We start from the raw sequence: 17,099 nt of genomic DNA, 5'->3' as shown, positions 1-17,099 counted from the left end.
CAGGTTTCTCTGTCCTTCACCATCTACTGGAGCTTGCTCAAACTCACGTCCATTGAGTTGCTGGCACCATCCAACCACCTTATCCTCTGCTGCCCACTTCTCCTCCTACCCTCAATCTTTCCCAGCACCAAGATCTTTTCCAATGAGTCCACTCTTCACATCAAGTAGCCAAAGTATTGGAGCTTCACCTTCAGCATCAGTCCTTCCAATGATTTTCAGGGTTGATTTCCTTTACAGTTGACTGGTTTGATCTCCCTGGTGTCCAAGCGACTCTTGAGAGTCTTCTCCAGCACCACAGTTCAAAAGTATCAATTCTTCAGTGTTCAGCCTTCTTTGTGGTCCAACTCTCACATCCATACATGACTACCAGAAAAACCATACCTTTGAACTTACAGGCCACTGTAGGCAAAGTGATGTCTCTGCTTTTTAATACACTCTCTAGGTTTGTCATAGCTTTTCTTTCAAGGAACAGGCATCTTTTAATTTCATGACTGCCATCACTGTCTGCACTAATCATTGAGTCCAAGAAAATTAAGGAGGAGAAAAGGACAACAGAGGATGAGATAATTGAGTGGCATCACCGACTCAACAGACATGAGTTTGAGCAAGCTCCAGGAGTTGGTGATGGACAGGGAAGCCTGGCGTGCTGCAGTCCATGGGGTCGCAAAGAGTCGGACAGGACCGAGTGACTGAACTGAAGAAAATAAAATCTGCCACTGTTTCCATTTTTCCCCCACATATTTTCCATGAAGCGAAGAGGAAGTAAAGAGTTTCTTGATGAAGGTGGAAGAGGAGAGTGAAAAACAAAGTATATACATACACACAGATACATACTTGAATCATTTTGCTATACATCAGAAATTAACACAACATTGTAAGTCAGCTGAACTTCAATAAATAACAAAATACCTTATATATCCCAATTAGGGTAAAAAGTAATAAAAGATGAGAAAACCAACAAAAATATTTACAATTAATGAATAAAGAGAGCAAATAATTCTAAGGAATGGATCATAATCTTGTGAGTGCCAAGAACTGAAGAAGACCTCGATGCACTTTAGAAATATACTGTCTTCAAAAGAATGTCCCTAAAGCATTAGAAACATAGTTAAGTTTCTTAAACAGTAAATAAATGCATTTTAAAGGATGTACTAAGCCTAACAAAGTACTAAGGGGTTTGTAAATGTCCTTTATATTTAAAACAGACAATTATGAGTGCTCCAAACACCAAGTCAGTAAATCAGATTTAGATATGTATCCCAAGAGATTGTCGATAAATATTTTCTGATTTTCAAATAGAACTTTCAAATAGGACTTGAATAATAATAATGACAAAATATTAATGTATTATTCCTCAATTTTAATTGTTTGTGTTAGAAACTATGCTAAAAATCTCTACAGAAATTAGTTTTTATGTGTATACAGCAAATCTCTATTCTACAGATAATCATAGGTTTCATTCTTCAGGTCTGATCTATTCAATTTCCAACTCTCTCAACAGGATTTACCTGAACATCCTTTTATATAATACACTACATTGTTGTCTAGTTTAGCACTCCGTTTCTTTTCTCTGCTAACACTTACCAAAGTCTACTATGAATTAAATATTGTGATTTTTAATTGGATGTGATATATCCCCCCAAAGAATGTTAAGTTACAATAAGGAAAAAATATTATTTGACTTTTATTTCCAGTAGCTAATATTGTGTTTGTTCAGTATATGCTCACTACCATTTTTAAATGTATGAATACATGAATGATACCCAGAAGTACTGAAGAACTTCTCTATGATCCTTCATAGCAAAGAATGCAAGTCTAGCCTGTCTCACTGTAAAACCCATATCTTTATCATTACATAAAACGGCTTTGCCTAGATATTTTATAATCAAGATTCTTGGGTTTCAAATATGAGAATCATCTTAAACTGTTCCTTTCAGGTTTTTTTTCCATAGATTGTAAATATTTCGATTTTTCTAGAAGTTTTCTGTGCCATTTTGTGATGTGAAACTTTACTTAAACCACATCAGCTACTCACATGTTAACATTTAGCAAGATTCTCTCCACTGAGGTTGTTGAGTTTAAAATGAGAAACATTCTCTGAGAATCGTAGGGCAGTTGAAGTTGTCTTCACTGAGAGTGAAGTGAGAATGCATTAATTTATAGATCCTCTGTTTCTCTTTTCTTTGTGTATCTCCATTTTTACTGCCAAGTCATTACTCTAAGAGAGTGCAGAGGCAACATATGTTTGGCCTTGGCTGCCATCTTCCCTAGGGTGTTTTCTGTCAGATTTGAATGGTGACATGGAGGTCTGGCAATGGATGACTCTGGTACTTGGAAATAAGAGGAAATTATACAAATATTTTGTAACTAATTAAAAATCTGTAGTGTTGACATCTGCTTAATATACATAGTAATTCCAGAAGCTGATAACAGGCCACCTCTAAGTAGTAAGGGTCTGATGCAGCCTCTTTAAATAAAGTAATTATGAAGTGCACTGGCATGGATATAAACTGGAAAATCATCCAAATAAAGTCATAAAATGTACTGATTGGTACTGAGGATCAGAATGCAGTAAAAAGAAAAAAAAAAAAAAAACAGATTTAAAATACTGACCATTTTACAGTAGAAGAACTTTTCTACTCCAGAGCCTAAAAATGTACCTGAGTATTAAAAAAAAAAAAACCTATTGAATTTCAATTCTTCTTGCAATTTTAAAGTATCATGGATTGTATCTAGATTTAGACAAGCTACATCAGTGACTCTTAATTTATGTATTCAGTTAATATAAAAGAATAGTATCATTTTCAAACTAATAACTTAAGATTTCTACAAAAATGCAGAATAAAGACTCTTTTAAAACACTTAAGACGCTATATCAAAACCCTGTTATTTAAGTCAAAATACTGTAAAAATAAATGAAATTGGCTTTATGTGTACACATACATATTTTCATTTGTCTCTGACCACATATGGCTAAAAGGTTTTGCAAGGCCTTGGTCTATACCTAGGAATGGAACTGCTGAGTCGTACATACAGTAATCCTGGTTTAACATTTCTAGGAAGTGCCAAATTGTTTTCCAAAGTAACTACACTGCCTTCTCTCTCTCAGCCCACACATATGGGCTCATGAGTATGGGCAGAGAAGACTCAGTCCTGGTCTATACATGGCTCTGTATAACATGCAGTCACCTGAAAGTACGCAACTACAGCACTGTGGCCCCTCAATGGGCCATCTTTGAAGGAACAGTGAAGGGAAATTCTCCCAGTGGTCAAAACTTAAGAGGAGTGCACCTGGATGTTCACTCTCCTTGGAATGAGAAATGACGAAACATGCAATTATACCATGATTCATGAGCTGAGGCCAAAGAGAATCACCGATAGTAAAGGTATGCTAATTTAAGCCTCTTCAGTTCAGTTCTGTTCAGTTCAGTTCAGTCCAGTCACTCAGTCGTGTCCGACTCTTTGCGACCCCATGAATCACAACACGCCAGGCCTCCCTGTCCATCACCAACTCCCGGAGTTCACTCAAACTCATGTCCATCAACTCAGTGATGCCATCCAGCCTTCTCGTTCTCTGTCGTCCCCTTCTCCTCTCACCCCCAATCCCTCTCAGCATCAATCTTTTCCAGTGAGTCAACTCGTCACATGAGGTGGCCAAAGTATTGGAGTTTCAGCTTTAGCATCAGTCCTTCCAATGAACACCCAGGACTGATCTCCTTTAGAATGGACTGGTTGGATATCCCTGCAGTCCAAGGGACTCTCAAGAGTCTTCTCCAAAAGCACAGTTCAAAAGCATCAATTCTTCAGTGATCAGCTTTCTTCACAGTCCAACTCTCACATCCATACATGACCATGGGAAAAACCATAGCCTTGAGATGATGGACCTTGGTTAGCAAAGTAATCTCTCTGCTTTTTAATATGCTATCTAGGTTGGTCATAACTTTCCTTCTAAAGAGCAAGCGTCTTCTAATTTCATGGCTGCAGTCAGCATCCAGAGTGATTTTCGAGCCCAAAAAAATAAAGTCTGACACTCTTTCCACTGTTTCTCCATCTATTTCCCATGAAATGGGACCAGATGCCATGATCTTCGTTTTCTGAAAGTTGAGCTTCAAGCCAACCTTTTCACTCTCCTCTTTCACTTTCATCAAGAGGCTTTTGAGTTCCTCTTCACTTTCTGCCATAAGGGCAGTGTCATCTGCATATCTGAGGTTATTGATATTTCTCTCAGCAATCTTGATTCCAGCTTGTGCTTCTTCCAGCCCAGTGTTCCTCATGATGTACTCTGCATATAAGTTAAATAAGCAGGATGACAATATACAGACTTGACGTACTCCTTTTCCTATTTGGAACCAGTCTGGACATGTTGTTCCATGTCCAGTTCTAACTGTTGCTTCCTGACCTGCATATAGGTTTCTCAAGAGGCAGGTCAGGTGGTCTGTTACCCTCATCTCTTTCAGAATTTTCCATAGTTTATTGTGATCCACACAGTCAAAGGCTCTGGAATAGTCAGTAAAGCAGAGATAGATGTTTTTCTGGAACTCTCTTGCTTTTTACATGATCCAGCGGAGCCGTGTGGGGCCACCCAAGACGGGCAGGTCATGGTGGAGAGGTCTGACAGAATGTGGTCCACTGGAGAAGGGAATGGCAAACCACTTCAGTATACTTGCCTTGAGAACCCCATGAATGGTATGAAAAGGCAAAATGTTAGGATATTGAATGAGGAACTCCCCAGGTCGGTAAGTGCCAAATATGCTACTGGAGATCAGTGGAAAAATAAATCCAGATAGAATGAAGGGATGGAGCCAAAGCAAAATCAATACCCAGCTGTGGATGTTACTGGTGATAGAAGCAAGGTCCGATGCTGTAAAGAGCAATATTGCATAGGAACCTGGAATGTTAGGTCCATGAATCAAGGCACTTTGGAAGTGGTCAAACAGGAGATGGCAAGAGTAGACATAGACATTCTAAGAATTAGTGAATTAAAATGGACTAGAATGGGTGAATTTAACTCAGATGACCATTATTTCTACTACTGTGGGCAGGAATCCCTTAGAAGAAATGGAGTCGCCATCATGGTCAACAAAAGAGTCCGAAATGCAGTACTTGGATGCAATCTCAAAAATGACAGAATGATCTCTGTTCATTTCCAAAATAAACCATTCAGTATTACAGTAATCCTAGCTTATGCCCCAACCAGTAATGCTGAAAAAGCCGAAGTTGAATGGTTCTATGAAGACCTACAAGACCTTTTAGAACTAACACCCAAAAAAGATGTCCTTTTCATTATAGGGGACTGGCATGCAAAAGTAGGAAGTCAAGAAACACCTGGAGTAACAGGCAAATTTGGCCTTGGAGCACGAAATGAAGCAGGGCAAGCTAATAAGAGTTTTGCCAAGAGAACGCACTGGTCATAGCAAACACCCTCTTCCAACAACACAAGAGAAGACTCTACACGTGGACATCACCAGATGGTCAACACCGAAATCAGATTGATTATATTCTTTGCAGCCAAAGATGGAGAAGCTGTATACAGTTAGCAAAAACAAGACCAGGAGCTGACTGTGGCTCAGATCATGAACTCCTTATTGCCAAATTCAGGCTTAAATTGAAGAAAGTAGGGAAAACCACTAGACCATTCAGAAATTTAAGCCTCTTAGCTTAAGGTAATTTGTTAGACCATATGGATAACTAATACTTTAGGGACAGAGGGTGAGGAGTATCCTGTTAAATTACTGAATCATCTTTCCCTGTTTTCAGTAAATTTCTATATTTTCTTTTTAATTAAGATGTATTTAAAACATGCTGTGTTTCTCTTATATCAACATTCATTTTATTTATTTGCTATCACATATATTCTAGCTTGGTATTTATTTCTGAAATAATTTTGTTGTTTTATACCTTAATATTTTCTACCTGCTAAAGCTGAAACTGTAATACTTCAGCCACCTCATGTGAAAAGTTGACTCACTGGAAAAGACCCTTATGCTAGGAAGGATTGGGGGCAGAAGAAGGGGAAGACAGAGAATGAGATGGCTGGATGGCATCACCAACTCAAGGGACATGAGTTTGAGTGAACTCCAGGAGTCGGTGATGGACAGGGAAGCCTGGTGTGCTGTGATTCATGGGGTCGCAAAGAGTTGGACACGACTGAGTGACTGGACAGAACTGAACTTACGGTCCTCTTAAAAATCTTCTATATTCTCCAAATGACCTCACTGATGAATTCTTTTAAACCTGATTCTGTTTTTGATTTTTCATAGCTTCTATAATTTAAATATTATTTTACCATAATTAAAAATATTAAAATTCTCATTTGTTTTTGAGTATCCCATTTTGGCATATATTTATTCAGTTCAGTTGCTCAGTCATGTCCGACTCTTTGCGACCCCGTGAATCACAGCATGGCAGGCTTCCCTATCCATCACCAACTCCTGGAGTCCACCCAAACCCACGGCCTTTGAGTGGGTGATGCCATCCAACCATGACATCTTCTGTTGTCCCCTTTTCCTGCTGCCCTCAATATTTCCCAGCATCAGGGTCTTTTCAAATGAGTCAGCTCTTTGCATGAGGTGGCCAAAGTATTGGAGTTTCAGCTCAACATCAGTCCTTCCAATGATCACCCAGGACTGATATCATTTAGGATAGACTGGTTAGATCTCCCTCCAGTCCAAGGGACTCTCAAGAGTCTTCTCCAACACCACAGTTCAAAAGCATCAATTCTTTGGCGCTCAGCTTTCTTTATAGTCCAACTCTCACATCCATACATGACTACTGGAAAAACCTTAGTCTTGACTAGACAGATCTTTGTTGACAAAGTAATAGCTCTGCTTTTTAATACGGCTGTCTATTATTGTCTGGATATTAATCTTATTTATTTCATTTTTTAACATTGTTTTAGGGCATTCAATTTATGTTATGTTCTGTTGCTAAGGTTTAACTAAGAAGGTTTCCCAGTAGTTCTAAAATAGGTAGTGGGTCAGGATAGCTTTTTCTAATTTATGAACTCTATGTCTCTCTCTTCTACCGTTTTCTCAAAGTGTCTCTCAGCAGACTGTCTCCCCCTTTTCACATGAATTATCTCTTTCCAATGCTCCTATTACTTCAATTTGCATTGTACTTATAGAGGTTTCTTCTCACTGTTACTCTTTATCCTGGAAAGGATATTTGGTTGCTTAGTTTGGAAGTCTGTAGGGCCCAGAAAACAGCAATCTTTTAGTCATTCTCTGCTCATCAGATGAGCTATCACCCACAGTTGTTGCCATTGTTCAGTCACTAAGTTGGATCCAACTCTTTGTGATTCCATGGACTGCAGCACACCAGACTCCTCTGTCCTCCACTTTCTCTTAGAGTTTGCTCAAATTCATGCCCATTGAGTTGGTAATGCTACCTAACCATTTCATCCTCTGCCACTACCTTTTCCTTTTGTCCTTAATCTTTCCCAGCATCAGGGTCTTTTATAATGAGTTGGCTCTTCATATGAGGTAGCCAAAGTATTGGAGCCTCAGCCTCAGCATTAGGCCTTCCATTGTATATTCAGGGTTGACATCCTTTGGGACTGAATGATTCCATCTCCTTGCTGTCCAAGGACTCTCAAAAGTCTTCTCCAACTTCACAGTTCAAAAGCATCAGTTCTTTGTTGTTCAGCCTTCTTTATGGTCCAACTCTCACATTCATACATGACTACTGGAAAAACCATAGCTTTGACTAGACGGACCTTTGTTGGCAAAGTAATGTCTCTGCTTTTTAATACACTGTCTAGGTCTGCCATAGCTTTTCTTGCAAGGAGCAAGTGTCTTTTAATCTTTTGGCTGCATCCACAATGATTGTGGAGTCCAGGAAAATAAAATCTGGCACTGCTTTCACTTTTTCCCCTTCTATTTGTAGATCATTGGCCAAATTTGTCCTTCTCACCTATGGATCACAGCCCAAATTTGCTGCTATGCCCAGATCTGCCTGCCAAGACCTACTGCTGGCATCTGTTGGAAATAGTAGTTTTGTGACTTTTAGGACTATTGGAACTCGATCTGCCTTTCTTTCTTTTGGCTTCTTCCTGTACAACTGCTAATTACAAGTTGAAGACATGGTGGTCATTTTGTCTACCGAGTACTAATTTTGAGTTTATGATCACTATAGTGCTGATAAATACTTTCTGTGTGTATGAGGATTTGTGCCTGAAGTGTGTTTGATTTTGATACCTTAGTTTTCCTACATGTAACATTTTCTCTAACAAGTTTTCATAAACTTGAGGACTTAACACAACAGAATTTTATTCTATTACTGTTATGGAGGCCAGAAATCTGAAATTAAGATGTCAGCAGGGCTAGGCTCTCTTCAAACTCTGGAGGAAATTCTAGTCTTTGCTTTTTCTAACTTACTGTGGTGTCTGCATTCCTTGGCTTGTGACCACTCACTAGTAGCATTTTTACAGGATCTTTAAATTATCAACTATGTGAGAACATAGAAAATGTATCATCATATTTACTATTTGTCTCAGTTATAGTATTTTTAACACAGTAATCACTCAGGGAATATTGTTTAATAGGTAACATTAGACTATATGAGTATAATAATAGCCAAGTCTTAGAGAATATCACTACTAGAATCCAAGGAATTTCTAAATGAACACAGTGTCTATGGTGTGGTTATTTCTTTCACTAATGTAATTTCCCGAGTACCTGATCCAAGTCTTAATAGGATTATCCAATCGATATAGTCCATGTATCCCAACTACTTTGGGCAGAAAGAATGAGAGTACCTGATATGCATAAGAGCAAACCTATGGCAAATCCTAGGAGCTTCCTCACCTACTTCTCCAGGGAGATAAGAGTGATTTTAAACATGTCATGGAAAGAGAGCTGCTTAGAGTCTTCACTCAGTTAGTATACCTTATCACAATGAATTTTGCTTCCTCCATGCTTGCATTTGAACCATATACCGAGCTTTTCACCCAAATCATTATGGTGTTTTTAGAACTTAAAAAATATATTTTGCTAATACAGTCTCAATAAATTTGATATATCAGTCTAAGATATTCAGGTTGCAGTCAAAAGTTCTATTGTAATAATATCTTAACTTTTCCTTTGTTCACCTGTCTTACAAATAAGTGTGAAAGAAGACCCATAAGAGGTTCCTCCTATATGAATATGTCACAAAACTAACTTGGGTTACAGGCTTCTTAAATTTATGTTGCATGAATATCCTCCACAACATACTTCATTCCAAAATCTCCTGCCAAGATGTCTAGGAAAATATTCTGCAAAGAAAAGCACTGTATATTAACTACCTAGCAATTACAGCAAAAATAATCATGCACTGCTTATACTGTGTCTTCTTAATCTTTTATTTCCCTTTTTTTTCTCTTTCTGTGTTTCACTTCTGATCCAGGTTACAGCTCAGCGCAATATTAACATAATGAAGGTAATTAACTGTTATATTGAATATATACACTCTCTTCTATCTCAAAAAAGGTTTCACACTAATATTCTCAAATTCAATTCAATTCATTCAGTATTTATGAACTTCCATTGTGCTTACATGTAATATACAAAGCACTAGATACACAGAGAATTGACAACATAGCACCCACTCCCCTGAAACTTAAAGTATTTGAGTCATTACCTCAACTGCTTGAACATGTGTCTAATATACTAGGAGAAGGAATGAAAATAAATGAAAGACAAAACATGATCCCTTCCTGAGAACTGTATTTTGGCAACATGAGGTTGCTAAATGCAGCAAATTATGTCTTTCAAGAGCTTCTAATTTCCCATTCCTAAATGAACAGAGAATTAACAAGGTAGCAAACTGTTAGAATATTCAAACTGTGTGACGGCAATGACATTTTCAAATTAGCAAGTTATGGCTGTTTTTCAAAAGGGCATAATATTTAATATATATTATAATTTCTCAACAAGCAAAACATTTTTGAAGCCTAATGATGATGATATGTAACTCTGATTATTGATAACACACTTTATTTTTTATCTGACTTTAGGAAGAAAACATCTTTTAGCTGAAATTTTGCCAGTTGGAAGTAATAGTCATTGCTATAGAAGTAATGGCAATAAAACAATCACTTGAAAAATAAGGAAAGTTAGAAGAGTTATGTGAAGATGAAGTGTTAGCAACTCAGAGAGAAAAGATTTTTAATGTCCCTGTAGAGATCAAGCTTCAGTATATGACTGAATCATCTAGATTTTGAAACTAGATTTTGATGATAATAGTTTTATAGAAAATATAGATGTAGGAAATCAAGTTTGGCAGAAAAAAATCCCCTAATATCTCCCTGTATAATAGGTTTATTCCAATTTGGGGAACCATAAAATATTTTTCAATAATATCTCAGACTCTGGTGGGGAAATAATTCCAGCTATTCTCTGTATAAGAAGTAATACCATCTGAAGCTAAATTTCCTTTAGGATTTATGTGAAAGAGAGTTGTAAAAGGTATATTTTTTTAATTATTAAAATTACTACTTGAACATTTAAAGAATGATTTATTTGCTGAAAAAAATCATTAGTTTTTATCATTCCATAAGTAGGTTATCATTGTGCTACAGTATTTAAATAATGAAGCTATGTGCATTTCTATTAGGTGATCATAAGCTTTTCTTGAAATATCTTATTTTTATTTTATCTCAGTTACTCAAATCTATCCTCAAGTTACAATTCTAATTCTGGTGATGAGCCCCATAATTTAATCAGTTGCAAAGAGCTTTTAATAATTATCATTGTCAATGAAAGTACAGACTTTGGAGTGAGACCCATTATAAAACCAATTCTGAATTTAGAAAACATCTATTTTAATATCATTTTTGGGATGCCTTCAAACTTCTACTCATAGTACTTTCTTCAGTGAGAATTTTTTTCCAACTCCAACTACAGAGCTACTGTTGAGGCTACTAATTGGTAGCTACTGCATCTGCGGACACATCAGTAGGTGTTTGATCTGACTGGGGTCAGCCAGAATTCTTGTCTAGTTCTTTCAAGTTTAAACTAAAGGAAAAAGAATTCATATTTCCTGATGATAGAAATGGAAAAATGTGAGCCTAGAAGTTACTGGTGTTCACGACTCCTACTTGGCTGAAAAACTCAGCATAGTAGAATAAAACTAAAACACAAAGCAAAATAAACAGGAAAAAATAAAGTCCCGTTGGAATTGCACTGGCTGTAGTAACCTATATTCTTACCCTTCCCACAGGTGATTAGGTGAGCTAATAATTATGTTTTATTTATTTTTTCATTATATCAACAACAAAAATCACTTTTGGTTGGTTTTGTTCTTAACTGGTCAAGTTGAATTTATTTCTCTTGAAAAAAGTGTTGCCTATTATAACTTCAAGTCACACATGACTTGAAACAAAAACCTCCCTCACTTGTAAAATTATTACAGTTTTTCAGTCAGTAAAGTGGTTTCATTTTAAGTAACAAAAAATCTACGTCAAAGAGGACAAAATAATTTTGAATATTGGGTCACTGAAATTTTCAAAGTATGGCTACACTAACTGATAACCCAGCAACTCAATGATATCACCTAAACTACAGTTCCTTGTTCTTTCTCCTCTGCTCTTTGCAAGATCAGTTTCATGTGAAAATAGCTCCCCTCATGTTCGCTGGAGTAACATTCTCCTGTATTCACATAAGCAGTAAAAAAAAAAAAAAAAAAAACTACATCTTTACCTTCAAATTCCCAAAAAAAAAACCCCTGAATATCTCTGATTGAAATAATTTATATCAAAATAGCTAAAAGTTCACATACCATAACCAATCACTGGTCCACAATGAGATAAATATAAAAATTGGCAGCACGTACTTAGAAAATAATGTAGTAATCATTTAATATTGTGGAAATATAAAATTTTATGTTGAATGTAAAAAGGAATGGTTTAGGCTTGTGTCATATATATTTATATTTAGTTTCATGATTAATTTTTCTCATATATGTAAGTACAATCCTCTTGAAATGGATAGAAAAGACAGTCAAACTCTCCTGTCCCTCAGTGTTTCAGTTTAGCTTACAAACCAAGTTCAGAAAACCAAGTTCTGTGGTTTAGTGGATGGAGTATGTTATTGTCTTAACCTTGATCAACTGTTCCACCTATGTGCTTTTGTTTCTGGAGGAAGTATTAAAACATTATGATTAGGGAAATCACTTAGCCCTGAAAAATTAAGTATGAGTGTTAGTAATATTGATTGTTATACAGCAATCAACAACATCCTCATCAAACTGGCAAATCATCTGGTCAACACAATAAAAGTACAAGTCAACTTTTGATTGGTTCCAAAGTAATAGTATGGGGTCTTTGGTTGTCTAAAATTTCTAGATATTTTAAAATGTTTACTTCAGTTCAGTTCAGTCTCTCAGTCGTGTCCGACTCTTTGCAACCCCAAGAATCACAGCCGCCAGGCCTCCCTGTCCATCACCAACTCCTGGAGTTCACTCAAACTCATGTCCATCGAGTCGGTGATGCCATCCAGCCATCTCTTTCTCTGTCGTCACCTTCTCCTCCCACCCCCAATCCCTCCCAACATCAGTCTTTTCCAGTGAGTCAACTCATCGCATGAGGTGGCCAAAGTACTGGAGTTTCAGCTTTAGCATCAGTCCTTCCAATGAACACCCAGGATTGATCTCCTTTAGAATGGACTGGTTGGATCTCCTTGCAGTCCAAGCGACTCTCAAGAGTCTTCTCCAGAACAATAGTTCAAAAGCATCAATTCTTCGGTGATCAGCTTTCTTCACAGTCCAACTCTCACATCCATACATGACCACGGGAAAAACCATAGCCTTGACTACACAGAACTTTGTTGGCAAAGTAATGTCTCTGCTTTGTAATATGCTGTTTAGGTTGGTCATAACTTTCCTTCCAAGGAGTAAGCGTCTTTTAATTTCATGGCTGCAATTACTTCAGTGTACGGTAAAAAATGAGAGACACCACCCAGATCACCTCTCAAGGAAGCAGTTATTGCCCAGGCTTGCAATAGACAGACTCCTACTCTTGGTACTTTAGAGTTTGCCTCAACTACAAGGAACTAATCTACACAAGGGCACACCTTTGCAAGGCAGTCTCCATTCATGACCACTTAATAAGTGGAGATAAAAAAGGTTTCCATTTCAGTGCAAACGGAGTCATCACTTTAATGGCCTTGTATTGCTGCAAAGTTCTCCATAGTGTTGCCCAAGTCTGCACTGAATCTGCACTGATAAAGTGTACCATAACAAAATAAGGGACAGGCAATAATTTATTGATTTGTGACCTTTCTTGTAAGATACATAGTTTAAAACCCCTGAAGACTGTTCAAACTAACTATATGACAGCTCTTAGCAGCATGAACAAGCAATGCTAAGAGAGATAAAACTTTAGAATTGCTGTAGCAGACAAGGGAAGACATCATAACAGGATATATTATTCAAGACCAAGGGATTCACTAAATGATAATGCTCCAGTTTGAAGACCCAGAGGATTCACACTTACCAAAGCTATGAGGAATGGACTGGTGAGACACTGATTCAACAAGATTATGTAGTTCTCCTTTGTAAGACAATCTGAAGTTCGAAAGACTGATACAGAACTAAGCTTACTGGAAGCAACACAGACAGGAGGATCCTGAAACAATGGAGACAATATAGGACAGAGAATAACGCTTTAGTGCCAAGAGCTGGCACTGTATCCTTATGACTGGTTACAATATCCTAATGGCTGGCAGGGTCAGAGAGGTAGCCAAGGATTCTGAAATTACGGAGACAGTTCTATGGTTCATAGAAACAAAAAGATGGCCAGTTGACAAGGCCACTACCCAGGTACTACAATCACAGGAAACAGAATGGTAGAGTAAGTGGCTGCAGGAAGCCAACCTAATAAAAATGTTATAATCCCTTGCCAAGTTTCTGGTCTTGCGTTATTTTCAGATTCAGAATCTACTGACTGAAGAGGTGCCTATATCTTTGAGAAGAAACAGAAAGCAATACTATAGCAAACATAACCATTTATGAATAGCCAGTGTTTCCACAGAGAGACCTATAATCACCTGGGGCAAAAGCAAATTGACATTTAACCGTTAAGCTTCTAGGGAAAAAGGAAATTATCTAACAAGGAAACCTGTCAGACACAGAGACTCCTAAATCATCATTGTGGTTCCCCTTCTTAATGGCATACTAAGCAAGGTTCAGCTTACTGTGAATCTACTAGGATGCATGAATCCATTTAGCTATCATTCTACCAAACCTAAATGTACAATAACTAAATTCCAATTGTGACTGAAATACTTGACATGTGGCTTAATCCCCGCGTTGACTTTTGGTCTGTGTAGTAAGGTTTCTCATGGTGCAGAAGGAAAAATGAAGCCATGAAACTACCAATCTGCCAAGATGGTAAACAGACAGTAATGCAACCTGGACCAAACGATGCAAATTAATAAGGACCTGAAGGATGCAGATGCAATGGTCTCCATTATATATTCATTTAGTTTAACAGTCTGGCCCCTGAAGAAAATATATGGATCTTGGAGGGTGACTCTAGGCCCCAAATGCAGTGCTAGAAATGTAGTCTACCTATAACAGATTATTATGGCCTTGGACATAGAGATGCAACATTGATTTGGTAAGTGCTTTCTTCTTACTTATTATTATAGGAAAAGAAGATTAGAAATAGTTCATATTTACATGGAATACGATACAACACATATTTTCAGTTTTTCTCCAGAGCTATATTACCTCTTCTGTTCTCTACCATTTTATAGAACTAAAATGAACGGACCATTTGGATATCCCAACACATCACATTCTTTCATTCTCTCTCTCTTTAATCGCTAAGTCATGTCCGACTCTTGCAACCCCATGGACTGTAGCCTGCCAGGCTCCTTGATCCATGGGATTCTCCAGGCAAGAATACTGGAGTGAGTTGACATTTCTTTCTCCAGGATTGTCCTACTATACTATATTAATTAAGATGAACAATCAAGAAACACTTAGCACCTTTGAGGCCCTAGGAAGAGAAATGCATACCACAGAGTTAGAAATAAATCAAATGTAGATGTACAGCCAAAACATCATAGTTAGCAGAATCAGACAGCATTTCTCTACTAAAATTCCATAACCCTATAGATGATAGACATTTTAAAATTGGAATAAAATCATATTCTAAAAATTAATTTTCAAAATCAAATGCTTTGAAGAGATAAAATAAATAATTAGAAATTGCAGTATTTGCATAATTTGTTTTTGTTCTAAACAGAAACATTAATTTGATCAATGGTTTCTAAATGAGTCTGTATTAAAATATACAGTTTAATGACTCAGAGACTCAGACTCTTCTAACATTTAAATTTGATTGCTTGTGATATTAATCAATGTAGGAAATCAGCTTCAAATTCCATATAATTAGAATTGCTTGAAGGAATACATTGTTAGAATTAAAGATTATCCAGCAAGAAAATAATTAAACTGTTAAAATCTCTGGCAAAGAAAATTAGCATTGTAAATTATTTTAACTTTGCTGTCACTATATGATTAAATGACAGTTTTTGTGTATGGCTGAAATCATGGACCAATATTTGCAGAATATATATTTATAAAAACCCAATTACTGTCAGTTTTGATTAGCTATGTTAATCACAAAAAACTATAGTATAGTCAATAATATAAACCAAAAATATCGCTCAAATAGTTAATATGTGGCTTTCCAGATATTTTCTCTATAGATTCAAATTCCCAGTTATATCTTTCTACCATTAAGGTAAATTAAAACTCATTCACAATTTAATTTAAATAATTTCACCATTATTCCTACTTCAACTTCTTTACTGAGAAATATTTTCTCCATTTAATTACCTATCTTCAAACACATAGCACATATTACTTTTGCCAGTTATTAAAACAAAATTCCTTTTAATCTTTATGTTTAAAAACATGTTCTAATATCGCTGTTCTTCCATTATATTTTTAGTAGGAAAAGACCATCAAAATCTTTCAAAAGTCTGACTTAAAGTAAAAGGAAAGTAAATTGTAGTATTGAAAATCAAGAATACGCTATTTTCAATTACATCTAACTATTCAGCATTTAAATAAATCTTTCAGAAGGTAAATATTAATGGAATTCCTATGCATTAACTTTTTCAGAATACACTTAGAAATTTCTAACAGAACTGAGGATATATAAGTTTTTGAGGAGAATGCTTATCACATTGCTGCTGCTGCTGCTGCTGCTGCTGCTGCTAAGTCACTTCAGTCGTGTCCGACTCTGTGTGACCCCACAGATGGAAGCCCACCAGGCTCCCCCGTCCCTGGGATTCTCCAGGCAAGAACACTGGAGTGGGTTGCCATTTCCTTCTCAAATGTGTGAAAGTGAAAAGTGAAAGTGAAGTCGCTTATCACATTAGGTATTACAAAAATGTAAATGCACATTCCAAAAGCTATAGGAAGTATTTTAAAGTAATATGAATTGACTATGGTAAAAGTGCTTCCGTTTTAAATTGAATCATCTGTAGTATGTGATATTTAAACTATGAGATATTTGTTTGGAATGAGAACAAAGAGACATAATCACAAGAAATTGTACTGACCACTTGTAATGATCCCCTTAAAAAAGTTATAATTGTCTTACCAATTTCATTTTAACAAAATACAATTATAACTTTCAACAACAATAATAATGCTAGTTCCACTGCTAATGTCTTTCATTTTCTTCTGTTTTCTTACTTAAGGTAGGTAAAACTATGACTCTGGCCTCTCTGTGATATTTAACTCTGGGTATATTTAAATGTTAAATTTTTTTCCTTAATTTAAAATAAATTATGACTTCTGTCAACAAATGAATTACTTTTGTACTTCAACAAAATTCTTCTAGAATCTTTATGTCTGGCATGATATAAATTTTGATTTTTTGTTCTATATTGTGTTATCCCTTCACAAATGGGATACAAATAACTTAAAAGCATTATTTCATTCGAATTTTTGGATGATTTACTTTTAAAGAAACAATATAATTTTATACTGTTCTCAAATAGTGGTTACCTATATAGTGTTACAGAGGGCAAAAGAAATGGCAACAGTATATTCTTAGAATGGAGAAGGAAATGGCAACCCACTCCAGTGTTCTTGCCTGG

Source organism: Moschus berezovskii, chromosome 4, assembly GCF_049115385.1.
Source record: "Moschus berezovskii isolate FMDL1 chromosome 4, NW_MosBer_1.0, whole genome shotgun sequence".
NCBI classification, from domain to species: Eukaryota; Metazoa; Chordata; class Mammalia; order Artiodactyla; family Moschidae; genus Moschus; species Moschus berezovskii.
This window is presented reverse-complemented; position numbering follows the sequence as displayed.